Source organism: Mustela lutreola, chromosome 16 (assembly GCF_030435805.1).
Source record: "Mustela lutreola isolate mMusLut2 chromosome 16, mMusLut2.pri, whole genome shotgun sequence".
Lineage (NCBI taxonomy): Eukaryota > Metazoa > Chordata > Mammalia > Carnivora > Mustelidae > Mustela > Mustela lutreola.
The window spans coordinates 43194063-43210252 of NC_081305.1; the positions used below are offsets into that span (position 1 = coordinate 43194063).

The 16190-nt window shown below is 37.3% G+C and overlaps 1 protein-coding gene across 7 annotated transcripts in view; it reads left to right on the forward strand.

The window, feature by feature from the left end:
- Positions 1 to 16190, forward strand: part of ZNF529 (zinc finger protein 529) — a 72395-nt gene that overhangs the window by 345 nt on the left and 55860 nt on the right. For 5 of the 7 annotated variants that reach the window (XM_059151556.1, XM_059151557.1, XM_059151558.1 and 2 more), the window contains exon 2: positions 260 to 422. The exons of the other annotated variants lie outside the window; for them this stretch is intronic. The gene's annotated coding sequence lies outside the window, so the exon portion shown is untranslated. The remainder of the gene's footprint in view (positions 1 to 259; positions 423 to 16190) is intronic. 7 annotated transcript variants of the gene reach the window in all.

The window sequence follows — 16190 nt, forward strand, 5'->3', positions numbered from 1 at the left end:
GTGCGTGATTGTGTGACTGAATCGGCGTGGGATGTGATCATGAATGTGTGTGTGCGCGCGCGCGCGCGCGCGTGGTGGGGAGGCTCTGAGTGGGCCAGATTAAGGCTCCTGGGACTGTGTGGGGGCGGAGCCTTTTTTTATGACCATGTTCAGTTGTGACTGTGAGATGGGTTGTACTTTAAGTGATTCCATGACAGCGCTATTGTGACCAACCGAAGGCTAATCAGAATTGGCCTAGTGTAGCTTTTTTATTTTTTAGATAAGGCAGAGCTTCATTTTTGCATTTTTGGTGCTGAGGAATCTGTGGACAAGATCCCCGTGTGACTCAGTCTGTGCCTGTGAAAGACCTCGAGGCTCTAGTTAACCACAAGGGACCCCCCTGTTCTGAAGGATGGCCTTTGTTGCCTTCATCAGTGCACGCTGTATGTATTATCCAGCCTACTGCTTGAAGGAATAAGAGTACAGTGAGTGTAGCCTATTCTTGACTCAATTTTAAGTTCCACTTGGAATTTTTTGTATTGGGTTTTCTTTCACTGCCTCTATCATTTCATCTTATACCCACACTGCACAGAAATGCTAGTTGCACAAAAATGGCTGTCAAAGGGAAGTTGAACATTTGAGACCTAGAATGAAGGTTACTACTAAAAAAGCACAGCCCTATGTTTATTGTGGCAATTTTAGAGTTGGAATTGCCCCCAAGGCAAGGTCCTGGGAATACATGATACTGAGGCACCAAGAATAGGATTACTTCCTGTGAATCTGCCCCTTAGCTCTGTGGGGTCAGGCTGCGTATTGCAGATCCATGGCATTTTTATAGCTCCGTTGACAGAAAACTGCTGTGAACATAGAAACAGATTGCAGTCCCAGGTTTCAATGAATGTGAATTTTCCTTATGGTACAGGGAGCAGTTAACAGTATTCCAGTCTTTCTCATACCTCCATTAGAGTGTGCTTAGTACATATCACGGGGGCTTGTTAGTGATGAGGAAGTATGTTCTTGTTTAGTCTGTCTGGGCTCCAGGAAAGGCCTGCTGTGTTGTGCTTCCCTTTTCTTTCCCCTTTTTGCTGTATTCCAAAGAAGAGCAATGAGAGGAGAACATTGTTATAGTCACACATCTCAAAGCCAAGCTAGAAGTCATCTTGAGCTTTCTCTTTGTTTTGTGAAATTTCATTTTTGTTTTTCAGGATACAGAATAACTTCATCTTAAATGTCTGCCAAATAGTGACTTATACATTTACCTGGTCTCTAGGTCTTCTCTTCCCAGTTAATGATGGTACCACGAGGATGGATCTCCTTTCCCAGTTCCTCATCAAATGCTGTTTCTACAGTTAATTTTCATATAGACACTTGCCAACACTTCCCCTTGTATGCTTTTTGTTGTGTTCTCATCATGCAGCCATAGTCCTTTTTTATTTTACACAGTGATTTGTTAAGGAAGAAACCAATATTTAGGTAGAATTATACCTTTGATACTTTAGATATTCTCCAGACACATGAGTGGAAAAATGGCAAGGTGGATAGTTTGATTGATTTCAGTGTACTATATAATCGTCTCTGAGTCTTTTTTTTTTTTTTAAGATTTTTTATTTATCAGAGAGGGGGGGGGAGAGAGCGAGCACAGGCAGACAGAACGGCAGGCAGAGGCAGAGGGAGAAGCAGGTTCCCTGCCGAGCAAGGAGCCGGATGTGGGACTCCATCCCAGGACGCTGGGATCATGACCTGAGCCGAAGGCAGCTGCTGAAGCCAACTGAGCCACCCAGGCATCCCTGGTCTCTGAGTCTTGAGCAGGGGTCAGCCGACTTTGACCCAGCAGGCCAAATCCAGCTTGTGTCCTGTTTTTTTGGGTCTGTGAACTAAGTTTGGTTTTAACATTTTTCAGTAATTAAAAAAATATCAGAAGAAGAGCCATATTTCATGACATGTGAAAATTATATGAATTTAAAATTTTGATGTCTACAAATAAAGTTTTGAATTTGGTCAGTTAAAAAGTTTTTGGAAATTTGTTAACTCTTTTGTTAAATAAGCACCTACATAATATCCTTGATTTTACTTTTAGGCCCACAAAGCTTAGCATATTAGAAAATATCCTTTACAGAAGTTACTGACCCCTAATCTAGAGTATCTAAATTAAAATCTTAGTTTTGCTCTTTAGTGTTTGTGAGTTTGGATAATATGTTCAGCATCTTTCTATTCCATAATTTGTAAAATGCAAATAATATGAATTTAAAGGGTTTTTTGAGGATTAGGAGCTTTAATATTAATAGGGCACTAGAACAGTGACTGACAATAATAAATACTTAAGTTAAAAACTTGTTATCTGAAAAAAAATTTATTTATTTAATTTCAGAGTTCCAGAATTCATTGTTTATGCACCATACCCGGTGCTCCATGCAATATGTGCCCTCCATAGTACCCATCTCACCCAACCTCCTACCCCTCTCCCCTCCAAAACCTTCAGATTGTTTTTCAGAGTCCACAGTCTCTCATGGTTCGTCTCCCTGTCCAGTTTCCCCCAACTCCCTTCTCTCCAGCTCCCCATGTCCTCCATGTTATTCCTTATGCTCCACAAATAAGCAAAACCATGTGATAATTAACTCTCTCTGCTTGACTTAATTCACTCAGCATAATCTCTTCCAGTCTCGTCTATGTTGATACAAAAGTTGGGTATTCATCCTTTCTGATGGAGAAATAATACTCCATAGTATATATGGACCACATCTTCCTTATCCATTCGTCCACTGAAGGGCATCTTGGTTCTTTCCACGATTTGGCGACTGTAGCCATTGCTGCTATGAATATGGGGGTACAAGTGGCTCTTCTTTTCACTACATCTGTATCTTTGGGGTAAATACCCAGTAGTGCAATTGCAGGGTCATAGGGAAGCTCTATTTTTAATAAAAACTTGTTATTATGTGGATAATCTAAGTCCACCTTCATAGATAAGGAGCAGTGGAAATGAGAAATTAATTGTAAAAAACACTTGTAAGTAAGAAAATGGACCATATGTTCATATGGTCTAGAAAGGAATCCTTCGCCTTAAATGATTTTCCTTGGAATTGTATACCCAATTATTGCATATTTATTTTATTAATGCGTACTTTTCTTGGGGAAAAGTCTATAATTTTATGATACTGTCTAAGGTGTACATGACCCAAACAAGTTTGGAACCACTAACTTATTTATAATAACTTATACTTGGAAGTTGACTTTAGGAGGAGTTTGTCTAAAATTAATTTCCTGTATTATGTAAGTATTATTAATCACATTACATCTAGATTAATATTATATAAAGAGATATTCTAATATCAAATATATAAAATTTAATGCTATGCAGTTTTCATGTTTATGAACAAAAGTACTCAAGAAATTGCCAAATTATAAAGTTTAACTATTATATGCATTTCTTAGCAGTTTTTCAAGGATTATATCCAATAGGGTACATTAACCAGGCATTCAGTGAGAAAGGCAATGATAAAGCCGCATTTATTAAGGCTCTACGGTGGGGGCCTCTGGGTGGCTCAGTCGTTTAGCCTCTGCCTTCAACTCAGGGCATGATCCCGGTGTCCTGGGATCCAGCCCTGCATCGGGTTTCCTCCTCGCAGGAAGCCTACTTCTCCCTCTCCCACTCCCCCTGCTTGCTTGTGCTCCCTCTCTTGCTGTGTCTCTCTCTGTTAAATAAATAAAATCTTAAAAAAAAAAAAAAAGCTCTACTATGGACCAGTTTAGTCTGAAAATGTCACCTGAGTTGTGCTCATTCACAGGCCAGTCTTAAAATGGAAAGTGTCTCATATTGATGAATTAAAGTAAAGAGGGAAAGAGAGTTGGTAGGTTTATTAAGTCATAGTTTTCATAAGTAAAAGATGGCCCATCCCACAATTCTTTTTAGAAAAATGCTTTAAATGGAAATTGTTGTTCTATATTCCTGATGATGAAATTCACATAGTCTTCTTGAAAAAATTATTAATCCAAGGTGAACTTATATAATAGAAAGTTAAGAGTACTCATAATTTTAGGGGTGCCTGGCTGGCTCAGTCAGAAGAGCACATGACTCTTGATCTTGGGGTTTTGAGTTTGAGCCCCACCTTGGGTATATAAATTAATAAAAAATAAATAAAATTTTTAAAAAGTATGCATAATTTCAGCATCTAGAAATAGTCACTAACATTTTGGTATACTTTCTTCTGAAGTTTTCCTTGTGTGTATGTTTATGATTTTGTGCTTTTAGAAAAATTTACAAGGATTAGTCGTTGAAATAAGACCTCTTAGACTGAAGGAGGATTTCAGTCCATTGTCTGTAGCATCAAATGACAGAACTAAAACAATTTAGTGATAAGTTTGATGTTTTTTTATTCAAAGGAAAACAATCCATGGATTGGGGGAGTACTGTGCCTCCCACATAGTGGGACATATCTGGGATTTTGGGCAAGAGAGAGTTTTCTAGAATGTTAGAAGGACCAAGACATAAATGGTATGATTGGCTAAGAGGTCAGGAATTTCTTTAAAAGACTAGTAGGTCCTATTTTTTTGGGTGAGGTAAAGCTAGCTAAAGCTGGGATGACAGATTGTGATTGGTATATGTTAGGATTCCTTGACAGTTGTTTCCTTTAGGTGCAGACCAACTAAAGTTTAGATTTGTGATGTGGGCCAGGTCACTAGGGTGGCCTCCATTTTGTGGGTTTTGATATACAAATCAGTTTTATCAGTGGGTATAAGAAGGAAGTGACAATGATGCCCAACTGATTTGATAAACCTTTTTGACTCTTTGCATCTTTTGGAATTATATAGATATCAATTTATGCATAATTCCAGGAGAACATATTATCAAGTAAGGGTACTCAGAATTAAGTATTTCATTTTTTTCTTCTTTCTTTTTTCTTTCACAAGACAGCACCAATATCTCAGGAGCAAGTATCTTCTCTCCGTCATATAATTTATGCTGACAAGGTTGGGTTTATAATTTCAGATAACAGAATTAGATGTTAGTAGTTATACATTAAAGTCTGGGTTAGACAGAAAACAAGATTGAGTTTTTGTTAACATTTTCAGTTTGTTACCTAAGTGGGTCAGATTCTCTGAGCTAGTTTTAGGAGGCAGAGTGGTGACTCTGTAGCTGCTGTCCTTTTTTTTTTCCTGAAAATCGTCATGGTAATGTCGTTAGTGAAGACTCTATTTTCAAGCCTGTGCTCTGTAATATATTAGCATTATAAGGAAGCCCAAGAGGTACAAAGTACCTACAAGGTAGCCCAAGAAGCTCAAATTTTCACTCTCAAAAAATGTTAAGAACTGAAGAGAATTTCCTTTAATAGTAGTGGATTATAGGATATGAAATAGCTTCTCCATCATCAATAAAAAATAGATAATATTTTGTTTGCTTGTTTTCAGTTAATCTTGACAACTTGCTGAGGTGCCAGGTACTATTGTTTTTCTCATTTTAGAAGGAAATCTAGGCAGAGCAGATAATGTACTTACTAAGTCACAGAGTAACTTTCAGAGCTAAGATTGACAAAGTGAAGCTTTAACCAAAGAACTTGTTCTTATTGATGACTGTATATAACCTCTCAATTTTTAACCTTTCTTACTCATTAATTCATTACAAATTACTTTCCTCAACATTTAATATGAATTAAGATAATAATTTTTAAAAATTAACATATTTATAGTAGCTACCAATAATTTATTTCACTTTTTCCCTACTTTGAGATTTATAGTTGGTAAAATAACTCTGTGATGATTATCCTTGGGATAAATTTTTGTCTACTTTTGTATCTAGTTCCTGCTCACAGAACTTAGTCTAGTACTTGAGGGAACACCACTAAACAGAGGTAATTTGCTCATTATTAAACAAAGAAGATCAAATATATGTGGGAATAAATGTAAGGTAGACTGTGATAAAGGCTTTAAAGAAACAAATGTTGGGAATCCATATGGAAGAGACGTTCTGATGACAGCATTCTCAGGTTATAACCAGATTGTACTGATGACATAAGAGCTCTGTGGAGGTAAATATGTTTTATTCAAGATTTATGCCTTACAATTTTTTAAAGATTTTATTTACTTGAGAGTGAGAGAGCATGAGTGAGGGGGAGGAGGATGGAGCAGGGACAGAGGGAGAAGGAGATTCCCCAGAACCCTAAGACCATGACCTGAGCTGAAGGCAGACAGGTAACTGACTGAGCCATCCAGGTGCCCCTATGACTTACAGTTTTTTAGTAAGCTTAGATGTGAAGGGAGACAATAGAACAAGATTAAATAGGTATTTGGGAGGCCTCAGGGCTAAAAGGAATGAATTAGAAGCAATTTAAACCCATGTACCAGAGAGACATGAAAGCAGCATTTAGAACGTCAGAAGTACCTGAGACTTCTCTTATGAATTTTTAGCTGTTCTTTTCTAGGCAAAACTCCACCTTCCTTGGCCGGTAAAAGTCTAAGTGTTAAATTAGGTTTTGGGATCTAAAGAAACAAAAGCCATTCTGAGTTGGTACCTATTCATCCTGAGCGTTTTTTCAGAGTTCAAAGGAAGAATGTTTAAGACTACCTTTTAATAGTGGCCTTGTATCAGTATTACTATTTTTTTTTTTTGAAAAATAGCTTCCTTTTTACTGAACTTTATTTTATTTAAAGATTTATTTACTTGAGAGAGAAAGCATGTGCCTGCATGGGTGGGGTGGGGGGGAGGCAGAGGGAGAGAGAATTTTCTGAGCAGACTCCCTGCTGAGCAGGAATCATGAAGCGGAGCTTATCTCATGACCCTGAGATGATGACCTGAGCTTAACCAACTGAACCACCCAGGTACCCCCCCTTTTCACAGAATCTTAAAATGCATATTTATATTAATACATGGCTGCTGTTAAATTAAGTAGCCTTAAATAGAAAATCATAGAGGACACAGAGGAACAATGCTACATAAGACTGTTAGTAACTGTTAGTTACTCTTCTGTTACTGGAAATTTGGATTGTTTCTAATTTTTTAGAAAAACTGTCTAGACAGAAAAATTGTCTAGAACATTTTTTTCTATATGTTTATATTATATATTTAAAAGCAAAATGATATTGCATATATGCTTTTTATTTTTTTACTATTGAACATTTTGAACATTTTAATATTTTCCCCATTAGATATAATTGATATTTTAAATTATAAGTATTTTTTATAATTTTGCATTTAACGAATACCTTAGTACTCAAGAATGTCAGTAATGGGGGCGCCTGAGTGGTTCAGTTAAGTGGTTCAGGGGTTAAGCCTCTGCCTTCGGCTCAGGACATGTCTCAGGGTCCTGGCATCGAGCCCCGCATCAGCCTCTCTGATCAGCAGGGAGCCTGCTTCCCCACCTCTCTCTGCCTGCCTCTCTGCCTGCTTGTGATCTCTCTCTGTCTGTCAAATAAATTAAAGAAAATAATAAAGTCTTTAAAAGAAGAATATCAGTAATGTAATTTATTTTAACCCATTCAACTATTGTTAAAGCTGAATCTTACCTGGGAAGTTTCTTCTACTTGATGTGTAGCTCCTGTGTCTTGACCAACTCTACTTCTTCCAGTGCCCTCTGGGAATATTTGTCGTGTCATTTCAAGTGTACAGTATGTTCAGGAATGTGGCATTGGTTTCTACTGGGTGGAATGCAGATGAGAGCAACCTGCATAGATGTAATTATTCAGGGGAATAATGTAGGAACTGGAGTGCTTACCCTGTCAACTGGATCTCACAGAATAAAAATATCTCCTCTGTGTACCTCCCCATTTAAAATCCCTTTCGAAATAAATGAAACAAGATGGGATCAGGAGGGAGACAAACCATAAGAGACTCTTAATCTTACAAAACAAACTGAGGGTTGCTGGGGGGAGGGGGGTCAGAAGAGGGTGATGGGGTTATGGACATTGGGGAGGGTATATGCTATGGTGAGTGCTGTGAAGTGTGTGAAAAAACCTGGCGATTCACAGACCTGTACCCCTGGGGCTAAAATTACATAATATGTTTATAAAAAATAAAAATTAAAAAAAATCCTTTTTGAATTTCACATAAGTAAAATCTTTTTTTTCCAACATCTTTTGGAGATTTATTCATGTTGTTGCATGTTATGGGCACCTTTGTTTTTCTTATGTATTCCATTATAGGATGTGGCACAGATTATTTATGTTCTTCTGTTACTGGAAATTTGGATTGGATTGTTTCTAATTTTTTCTTTAGAGATCCTGGTGCTATAAACATTATTGTATATAATGAAGCTATCTGCTTCAAATAATTCAGAATATGCTCTCTGGAATATCAAGGTTATCTTTTAAGAAGCTAGGTGAATTCAAAGCTTTGTGTTGCAGATAACACCTCCTTTTAACATCTTCACCATTCTTCATGATATTCAGACATTTCTTAGGCCCATTATATATTTCCACTTTTCTTGATTCTTAGGGAGCTAGATGTTAATTGTGGGGCAACTAAGGTATGTCCATTGTCAAATGAACCAAGTGCTGTATTGTGTTTGAACTCCAAATTGATAATGTTAATTTCCAGCCCACCTTTAAAGAGAAAAGCTAGATGAAAAAAAATCCTCATTTGTTTAAATTATAAAAAATAATCTCTACATGGTAATAGATTGAAACAAAGTAATGTATTTAAAATAAAGTGAACATGTGTGCCTGGGTGGCTCAGTGGGTTAAAGCCTCTGCCTTCGGCTCAGGTCATGATCCCAGGGTCCTGGGATCAAGTCCCTCGTCGGGCTCTCTGCTCAGCAGGGAGCCTGCTTCCCTTCCTCTCTCTGCCTGCCTCTCTGTCTACTTGTGATCTCTGTCAAATAAATAAATAAAATCTTTTAAAAAAAGATAAATAAAAATAAAGTGAACATATTCTTTTCCTGCGACAAAAATCATTTTATATCTACTTTGTTGTTGACAGTTACAATCCATGAACTTTGCATTTATCAACAGTTAGCATTCTAGAAAGGACCTGTGAATGTTTCAAAAAGCTCCATTTTCCCCCTTAGCATTTAGCAAAACAAATATTTAGCAATCATAGCTAACACAGTTCTCTTGTCCTAATTGCTGTGGCTAAGACTTCCAGTATGATGTTGAATAGAAGTGGTGTGCGTGGGTATTCTTCTTTTGTTCCTTTTCTTAGAGGAAAAGCTTTCAGCTTCTCAACATTGAGTATGACACTAGCTGTGGGCTTGTCACATTTGGGCTTATGTTAAATAAGACTATAACAGTAGTTTTTCCAAGAGACTCTCATTTGCTGGCTTTGATGAAGCAAGTTGCCAAATTGGAGAGGTCCATGTATCAAAATACTGAGGTTGGCCTCTGGGCAAGTGCCAACAAGAAAAACAGGAGGCCCTCAGTCCAACAGCCTGCAAAAAGCTGAATGTTGCCAATAAGCATGTGTGCTTAGAAGCAAATCCTTCCCCCATTAAGCTTTCAGATGAGACCTAGCCCTGAACCACACCTTGATTGCAGAGTTGTGAAAGACCCTGAAGCAGAAGACCTAGCTAAATGTCCCCAGACTCCTGACTCTTGGAGGACCAGCACCTACACATTTTCCACCACAATATTTCCATTATTTCAACATTGGCTAGTTAAGTTCTAAACTGATTCCTGTGGACATTTGATTTAATATTGTGATATTTGAAGTAATTCTTGCTTTTTTTTTAAGATTTTATTTATTTATTTGACAGAGAGGGAGAGAGCACAAGTAGGTAGAGCAGCAGGGAGAGGGAGAAGCAGGCTCTCCTCCAGGTAGGGAGCCCGACACAGGGCTCTATCCCAGGACACTGGGATCATGGCCTGAGCTGAAGGCAGCCGCTTAACTGAGCCACCCAGGTGCCCCTCTTTGTTTTTTTTCAAGGATTTTATTTACTTATTTGACAGAAAACACAAGCATGAGGAGTGAGAGAGGGAGAAGCAGTCTCCCTGTGGGACTTGATCCTAGGACTGTGGGATCATGACCAGAGCCGAAGGCAGATGCTTAACCAGCTGAGCCACCCAGGCACCCCTAATTCTTGCTTGCTGACACAAGATGTGCCACACTTAAACTTTATACCTCCTCTTCACATGAGCAGACACTTGAATTGAAACAACTGCCTTTTTCTGTATCCTTTTTCAGTATCAGTAGATATTATTCTGTTTAAAATATTTATTATGTTTATTACAAACACTTTTAAAAAGATTTTATTTATTTATTTGACAGAGAGAGATCACAAGTAGGCAGGGAGGCAGGCAGAGAGAGGAGGAAGCAGGCCCCCCGCTAAACAGAGAGCCCAGGACCCCAGGATCATGACCTGAGCGGAAGGCAGAGGCTTTAACCCACTTAGCCACCCATGCACCCCTATTACAAACATTCTATTTTTTTTTAAAGATTTTATTTATTTATTTGAGAGAGAGTGAGAGAGAACATGAGCGAGGAGAAGGTCAGAGGGAGAAGCAGACTCCACATGGAGCTGGGAGCCTGATGTGGGACTCGATCCCGGGACTCCAGGATCATGACCTGAGCCGAAGGCAGTCGTCCAACCAACTGAGCCACCGAGGCGCCCCACAAACATTCTATTTTTAATTTTGATTCTTGTGAGTTAGGATGCTGGCTTGTTATAACTATTTAAGGTGGTTCTGTAGCCAATTAATATGATCAGTTAGTATTTGAAAGCTTACTTCTACCTGGCACAAAATGTTCAGAGCTTATCTTGTGCTTTCCCTACCATAGATTCAGACATTTTCCCAGGGAGTTCATAAAATGGGTATTGGTATTTAGTGACTACAGTATAAGCAACAAGGGTTGCTTCGGGTTTTTTTTTTTTTTTTTTTGCCTTAATTTTGAGTCTTTTATCTCTTTCTTGAAATTGATCTCTTTCAACTTTTTTTTTTTGTTTTCTGGGATTTAGATTATTTACTAGAATTTGACTACATTTTCAAATTGATTGGCATAGGAGTTGTTTATCATTTAAATGGAAATATATGCTCTCTGATGGTTATTTCTCCTCTAATTTTATTATACTTTTAAATATTTTCCAACTCATTACATTCTACCTCTATGTTTATTAATTTTTCTTCTCCTTTTCTTTGTTTTACTTATTTATCCCTAACATGTTGAAGGGGATGCTTCATTTATTTATCTTTATTATTTTATTTTTATTAATATAAGCATTTAAGTTTATGATCTGACCACTATGCTTGTATGTTCTAGGTACTAGTAAAAAATTATTTAATGTTTCTAACATTATGGTTTTCTAAAGGTTGTTAATTTATTTATAAGGCTTTTTTAAAAAAGATTTTATTTTATTTATTTATTTTTAAAGATTTTATTTATGATTTGGCAGAGAGACACAGTGAGAAAGGGAACATAAGCAGGGGGAGTGGGAGAGGGAGAAGCAGGCTTCCCGTTGAGCGGGATACAGGGCTTGATCCCAGGACCCTGGTATCATGACCTGAGCCGAAGGCAGATTCTTTTTTTTTTTTTTTTTTTTTTTTTTTTTTTTTTTAAAGATTTTATTTATTTATTTGAGAGAGAGACAGTGAGAGAGAACATGAGCGAGGAGAAGGTCAGAGGGAGAAGCAGACTCCCCATGGAGCTGGGAGCCCGATGCGGGACTCGATCCCGGGACTCCAGGATCATGACCTGAGCCGAAGGCAGTCGTCCAACCAACTGAGCCACCCAGGCGCCCCCGAAGGCAGATTCTTAACAACTGAGCCACCCAGGTGCCCCCATTTATAAGTTTTTATTTAATTCCAGTTAGTGAACATACAGTGTTATATTGGTTTCAGGTATACAATATAGTGATTCAACAATCCCATACATCACTCAGTGCTCATCACTTAATACTTGTGGATATTAAGTGACCCAGCTGGTCCAGCCAGCATCATGATGTTTTTGTGGTTTATGGCCCCACAGCGGGGTGTTCCAAATCTTCAACAGTTCCAGAGTCTGAGCCCTGTTTATTGAACAGAGCAATTTTATCCAATTTTTATCCAGCTCAGGGTCAGGTTTCATCTTGAGTCAGGCCTAGGCTAAAATCACCAAGTCAGGAAACAACAGATGTTGGCAGGGATGCGGAGAAAGGGGAGCCCTCCTACCCTGTTGGTGGGAATGCAAGCTGGTGCAGCCATTCTGGAAAACAGTATGGAGCTTCTTCAAAAAGTTGAAAATACAGCTACCCTATGACCCAGCAATCGTACTACTGGGTAAGCAATCACACTACTAGGTATTTACCCTAAAGATACAAATGTAGTGATCCAAAGGGGCACATGCACTCAAATGTTTCTAGCAGCAATGTCCACAATAGCCAAACTATGGAAAGAACCTAGATATCCATCAACAGATGAATGGATACAGAAGATGTGGTGTGTATATATATATATCCAGTGGAATACTATGCAGCCATCAAACACTGAAATCTTGCCATTTGCAACAACTTGGATGGAACTAGAGGGTATTATGCTGAGCGAAATAAGTCAATCAGAGAAAGATAATTATCATATGATCTCTCTGATATGAGGAATTTGAGAGGCAGGGCAGAGGGTTGTGGTGGGTAGGGAGGGAAAAAAATGAAACAAGATGGGATCAGGAGGGAGACAAACCATAAGAGACTCTTAAACTCATGAAAAAAAACTGGGTTGCTGGGGGGTGGGGGAAGAGGGAAAGGATGGGTGGGTGATAGACATTGGGGAGGGTATGTCCTATGGTGAGTGTTGTGAAATGTGTAAGCCTGATGTTTCATAGGCCTCTACCCCTGGGGCATGTAGTACATTATATGTTAATTTTAAAAATGCCTATGCAGGAGGCCTGGGTGACTCAGTTGGATAAGCATCTGCCTTCAGCTCAGGTCATGATACCAGGGTCCTGGGATTGAGTCCCACAATGGGCTCCTTGTTCAGTAGGGAGCCAGCTTCTCCCTCTGCCTAATGCTCCCTCTGCTTATTGCTTGTTCTCTCTCTCTCTGACAGATAAATGAATAAAGTCTTAAAGAAAAAAGTGTCAGGCCCAGGTAATTAGAATGAATTCAGGATTCAAAAAAAAAAAAAAAAAAAAAAAGCCAGTAGTTTTTCTTTGGCAGCAGAAAAAGCCTAGATTGGTTTTTTTGTGAATCATAGAGTCTAACTGACCCACTCAAAAATATGCACATTAACCCAAATATCCATGAGATGGTGAATGGATAAATAAAATATTATCTATCCATACAACGGAATATTATTCAGCCATAAAAAGGAAAGTACTGATTCATTCTACAACATAGATGAACTTTGAAAATATCATCCTAAGTGAAAGAAACCAGACACAAAAGGCCACATACTGTATGATTATATGAAGTATTCAGAATAGGTAAAACCGCAGAGACAGAAAGTAGATTAGTGGTTTTAAGGGGTTGGGGAGAGGGAAGAATGGAGAGTGACTGCTAATGGTTATAGTGTTTCTGTCTGGGATGGTGAAAATGTTCTGGAATTAGTAGTAGTGATTGCACAACTTTGTGAATAGGCTAAAAATTACTGAATTATATGCTTAACGGGGTAAATTCTATAGTTACATGAATTATAGCCCAATTTAAACAAATAGACTAAAAAATATGCTGGAAGAGCATCACCCTCTAATAGGCATTTCATTTACACATAGCATTTATTAGCAAGATAACTGCTTTCTAAAACCACAACAGTATATTTCCAGCTGATTAGAAAACCTATTAATGTAAGTAATATGCAGGGCTTTGAGGATTAGTAGAAACTTTAAAAATCACTGAAGAATTCACTGTTGAGAAACCACATGAATGTAAGTAATGTAGGAAGAGCTTTAGAGAATTTAGAGCATTCATATTGCTGCTAAGTCCCATGAATTTAGGGAATGTGACAAGGCCTTTTTGTGGAAGATACTTTTGAGTATATCAGAAAAGGTTTCCTGATGAGACCCAAGACACTATGAAATAGAAATTTGGGTAATGGTAAGATTTTATTCATACACTAATGACAAGCAGAACTTATATGTTGAGAAAACATATAAATATAAGAGATGTATTAAGGCTTTTATAACAACATTCCCAACTTTCTAAGAATCAGATAATTTTTAATGTATTGAACTAATATTAATAACTTTCATTAATTCCTCCTCTTGTTGAATATTAGGATATTCTTATTAGAGAAAAAGTCTGTAAATTTGAAAATTACTTTCATCACAGTAATAAATCATAAGCTATTTCATATTATTCATGTTACTTATACTTAAATTCATGCCAAAAAATACCCCTGTTAATGTAATAAATTTGATAATGGAAATCCTTCTAACTCATATATAGGAATATATTTTTCCCATTCTTCAAGATTTAATTTGTTGAAACACTTTTCACTATTACAAAATTTTGTCACTATTATATCCTCTTTAATGTAAGTAGAATTTTCTCTGAGGCATATACATAAGGTAGGCATAAATCTAGAAATATGAATATACATAGCAAATGGTTTATTGATATTACAATAAAATACATATTTGGTGACATTACATACATTTAATGAGTTATGTTTCATTACCAATATGTAGTTCCAGGTGCTGTACAAAATTGTACTATAACTTAATAGCAGCATTTCCATCAATCCCTTCATGTACCTCTGTAGTGTTTGTTACATTGTCATGGATGATTTGTGTACCTGATTTTCACTGAGCAAATGTGCACCTTTAGCCTATCACAGAAGTAAAGGATGCAGTTCAGTTTCCAAAACTTAACTGCATTTTTTTCCTTATTGCCGTTCTTTACACAGAAGTAGAGTTACCTAATGATAGGGAATAGATACATTAGACTGTATCTATCTATCATTCGACTGCTGGTTGGTGCTGCGGTTTCATCTGGAGGTAGAGATTCTTCTAAGCTTACTAGGGTAGTTAGTGCAATTCAGTTCCCTGAAGGTGTGTGACTGAGATCCCATTTTCTTGCTTGTTGTTGGCTGAGGGTCACTTTCATCTCCTAGAGGCCACTAGCTGCCAACACCCCAACCCTAGTCACAACATGGCTGTGTGCTTTTTTTGAGGACAGTAGGCATGTGTCTGCTTCTGCTTCTTGTCTCTTTTTGAAAATCTCCCCAGTTAGGTGAGAGCCACTGGGATAGCGTTGACATGGTTGAATTCATGTCTATCATTGTACATTTGGTTTTCTACATGTGTCATGTCCTTTTTCTTCCTCTATTTCTAATTTACCACATTCTTTTATGTGAACATTTTCTAATATCTTCATGTAACTAATGACTTCTTGCTATATTGTTATAGTTTATTTTTATTTTTATTTAAGATTTTATTTACTTATTTGACAGAGAGAGACACATTGAGAGAGAGAACACAAGCAGGGGGAGTGGGAGAGGGAGAAGCAGGCTTCCCGCTGAGCAGGGAGCCTGATGCGGGACTTGATCCCAGGATCCTGGGATCATGACCCAAGCCGAAGGCAGCCACTTAATGACTGAGCCACCCAGGCACCCCATATATTGTTATAGTTACTTGAGTTATTTCCTTAAATAATCTTCTGGGGCTTATCAGAAACAGCTTCAGATTTATGCTAACTTAAATCCAGTAAGAGAATTGTTACTCCTATGTGTTTATTCCCTTTTCTCCATTTTTAAGGTATTATTATTATACATACTCCCATCTATGTTATAAACTCTACAGTACTTTCCTATGATTATTACTTTCTATAACTATACATGTTTTAAAGCTAATAGAATAAGTATATATTTACAGATTTGTGATATTAATTTTCTTATTATTCTGGTTCTCATTTGTTTCTACGGTTTTGAGTAACCATCTGGCGTCATTTCCTTACCTCCCTATGGTATTGTTTTCTCCCACCTCTTTTGTTCTTTTGTACTGTTACTAGTATAGCAGTATTACATGTTAACATTTTGCATTATTTTTCCAACACATTATATACATGTTTTTTATACAATTGCTTTTAAAATAGGACGTAAAGTAGAAAAATGTGATTTGTACTGTATTTTATAATTACATAATTGCTTTCACAGGTGCTCCTTGTTTTTAATGTAGATGAAAATTAGAGTCATGGCTCATTTGCTTTCAGCTTGAACCAATTACTTTAGTAGTCTCTTAAAGTGGATTTGCTGGCTACAAATTCTCTCAGTTGTTTTTTTTCTTGGAGTGTCTTTCTTTAACCTTAATTTAAAAAAGATTTAATTAATATTTTATTTAATTTTTTAAAAAAGATGTTATTTATTTGATAGAGATCACAAGTAGG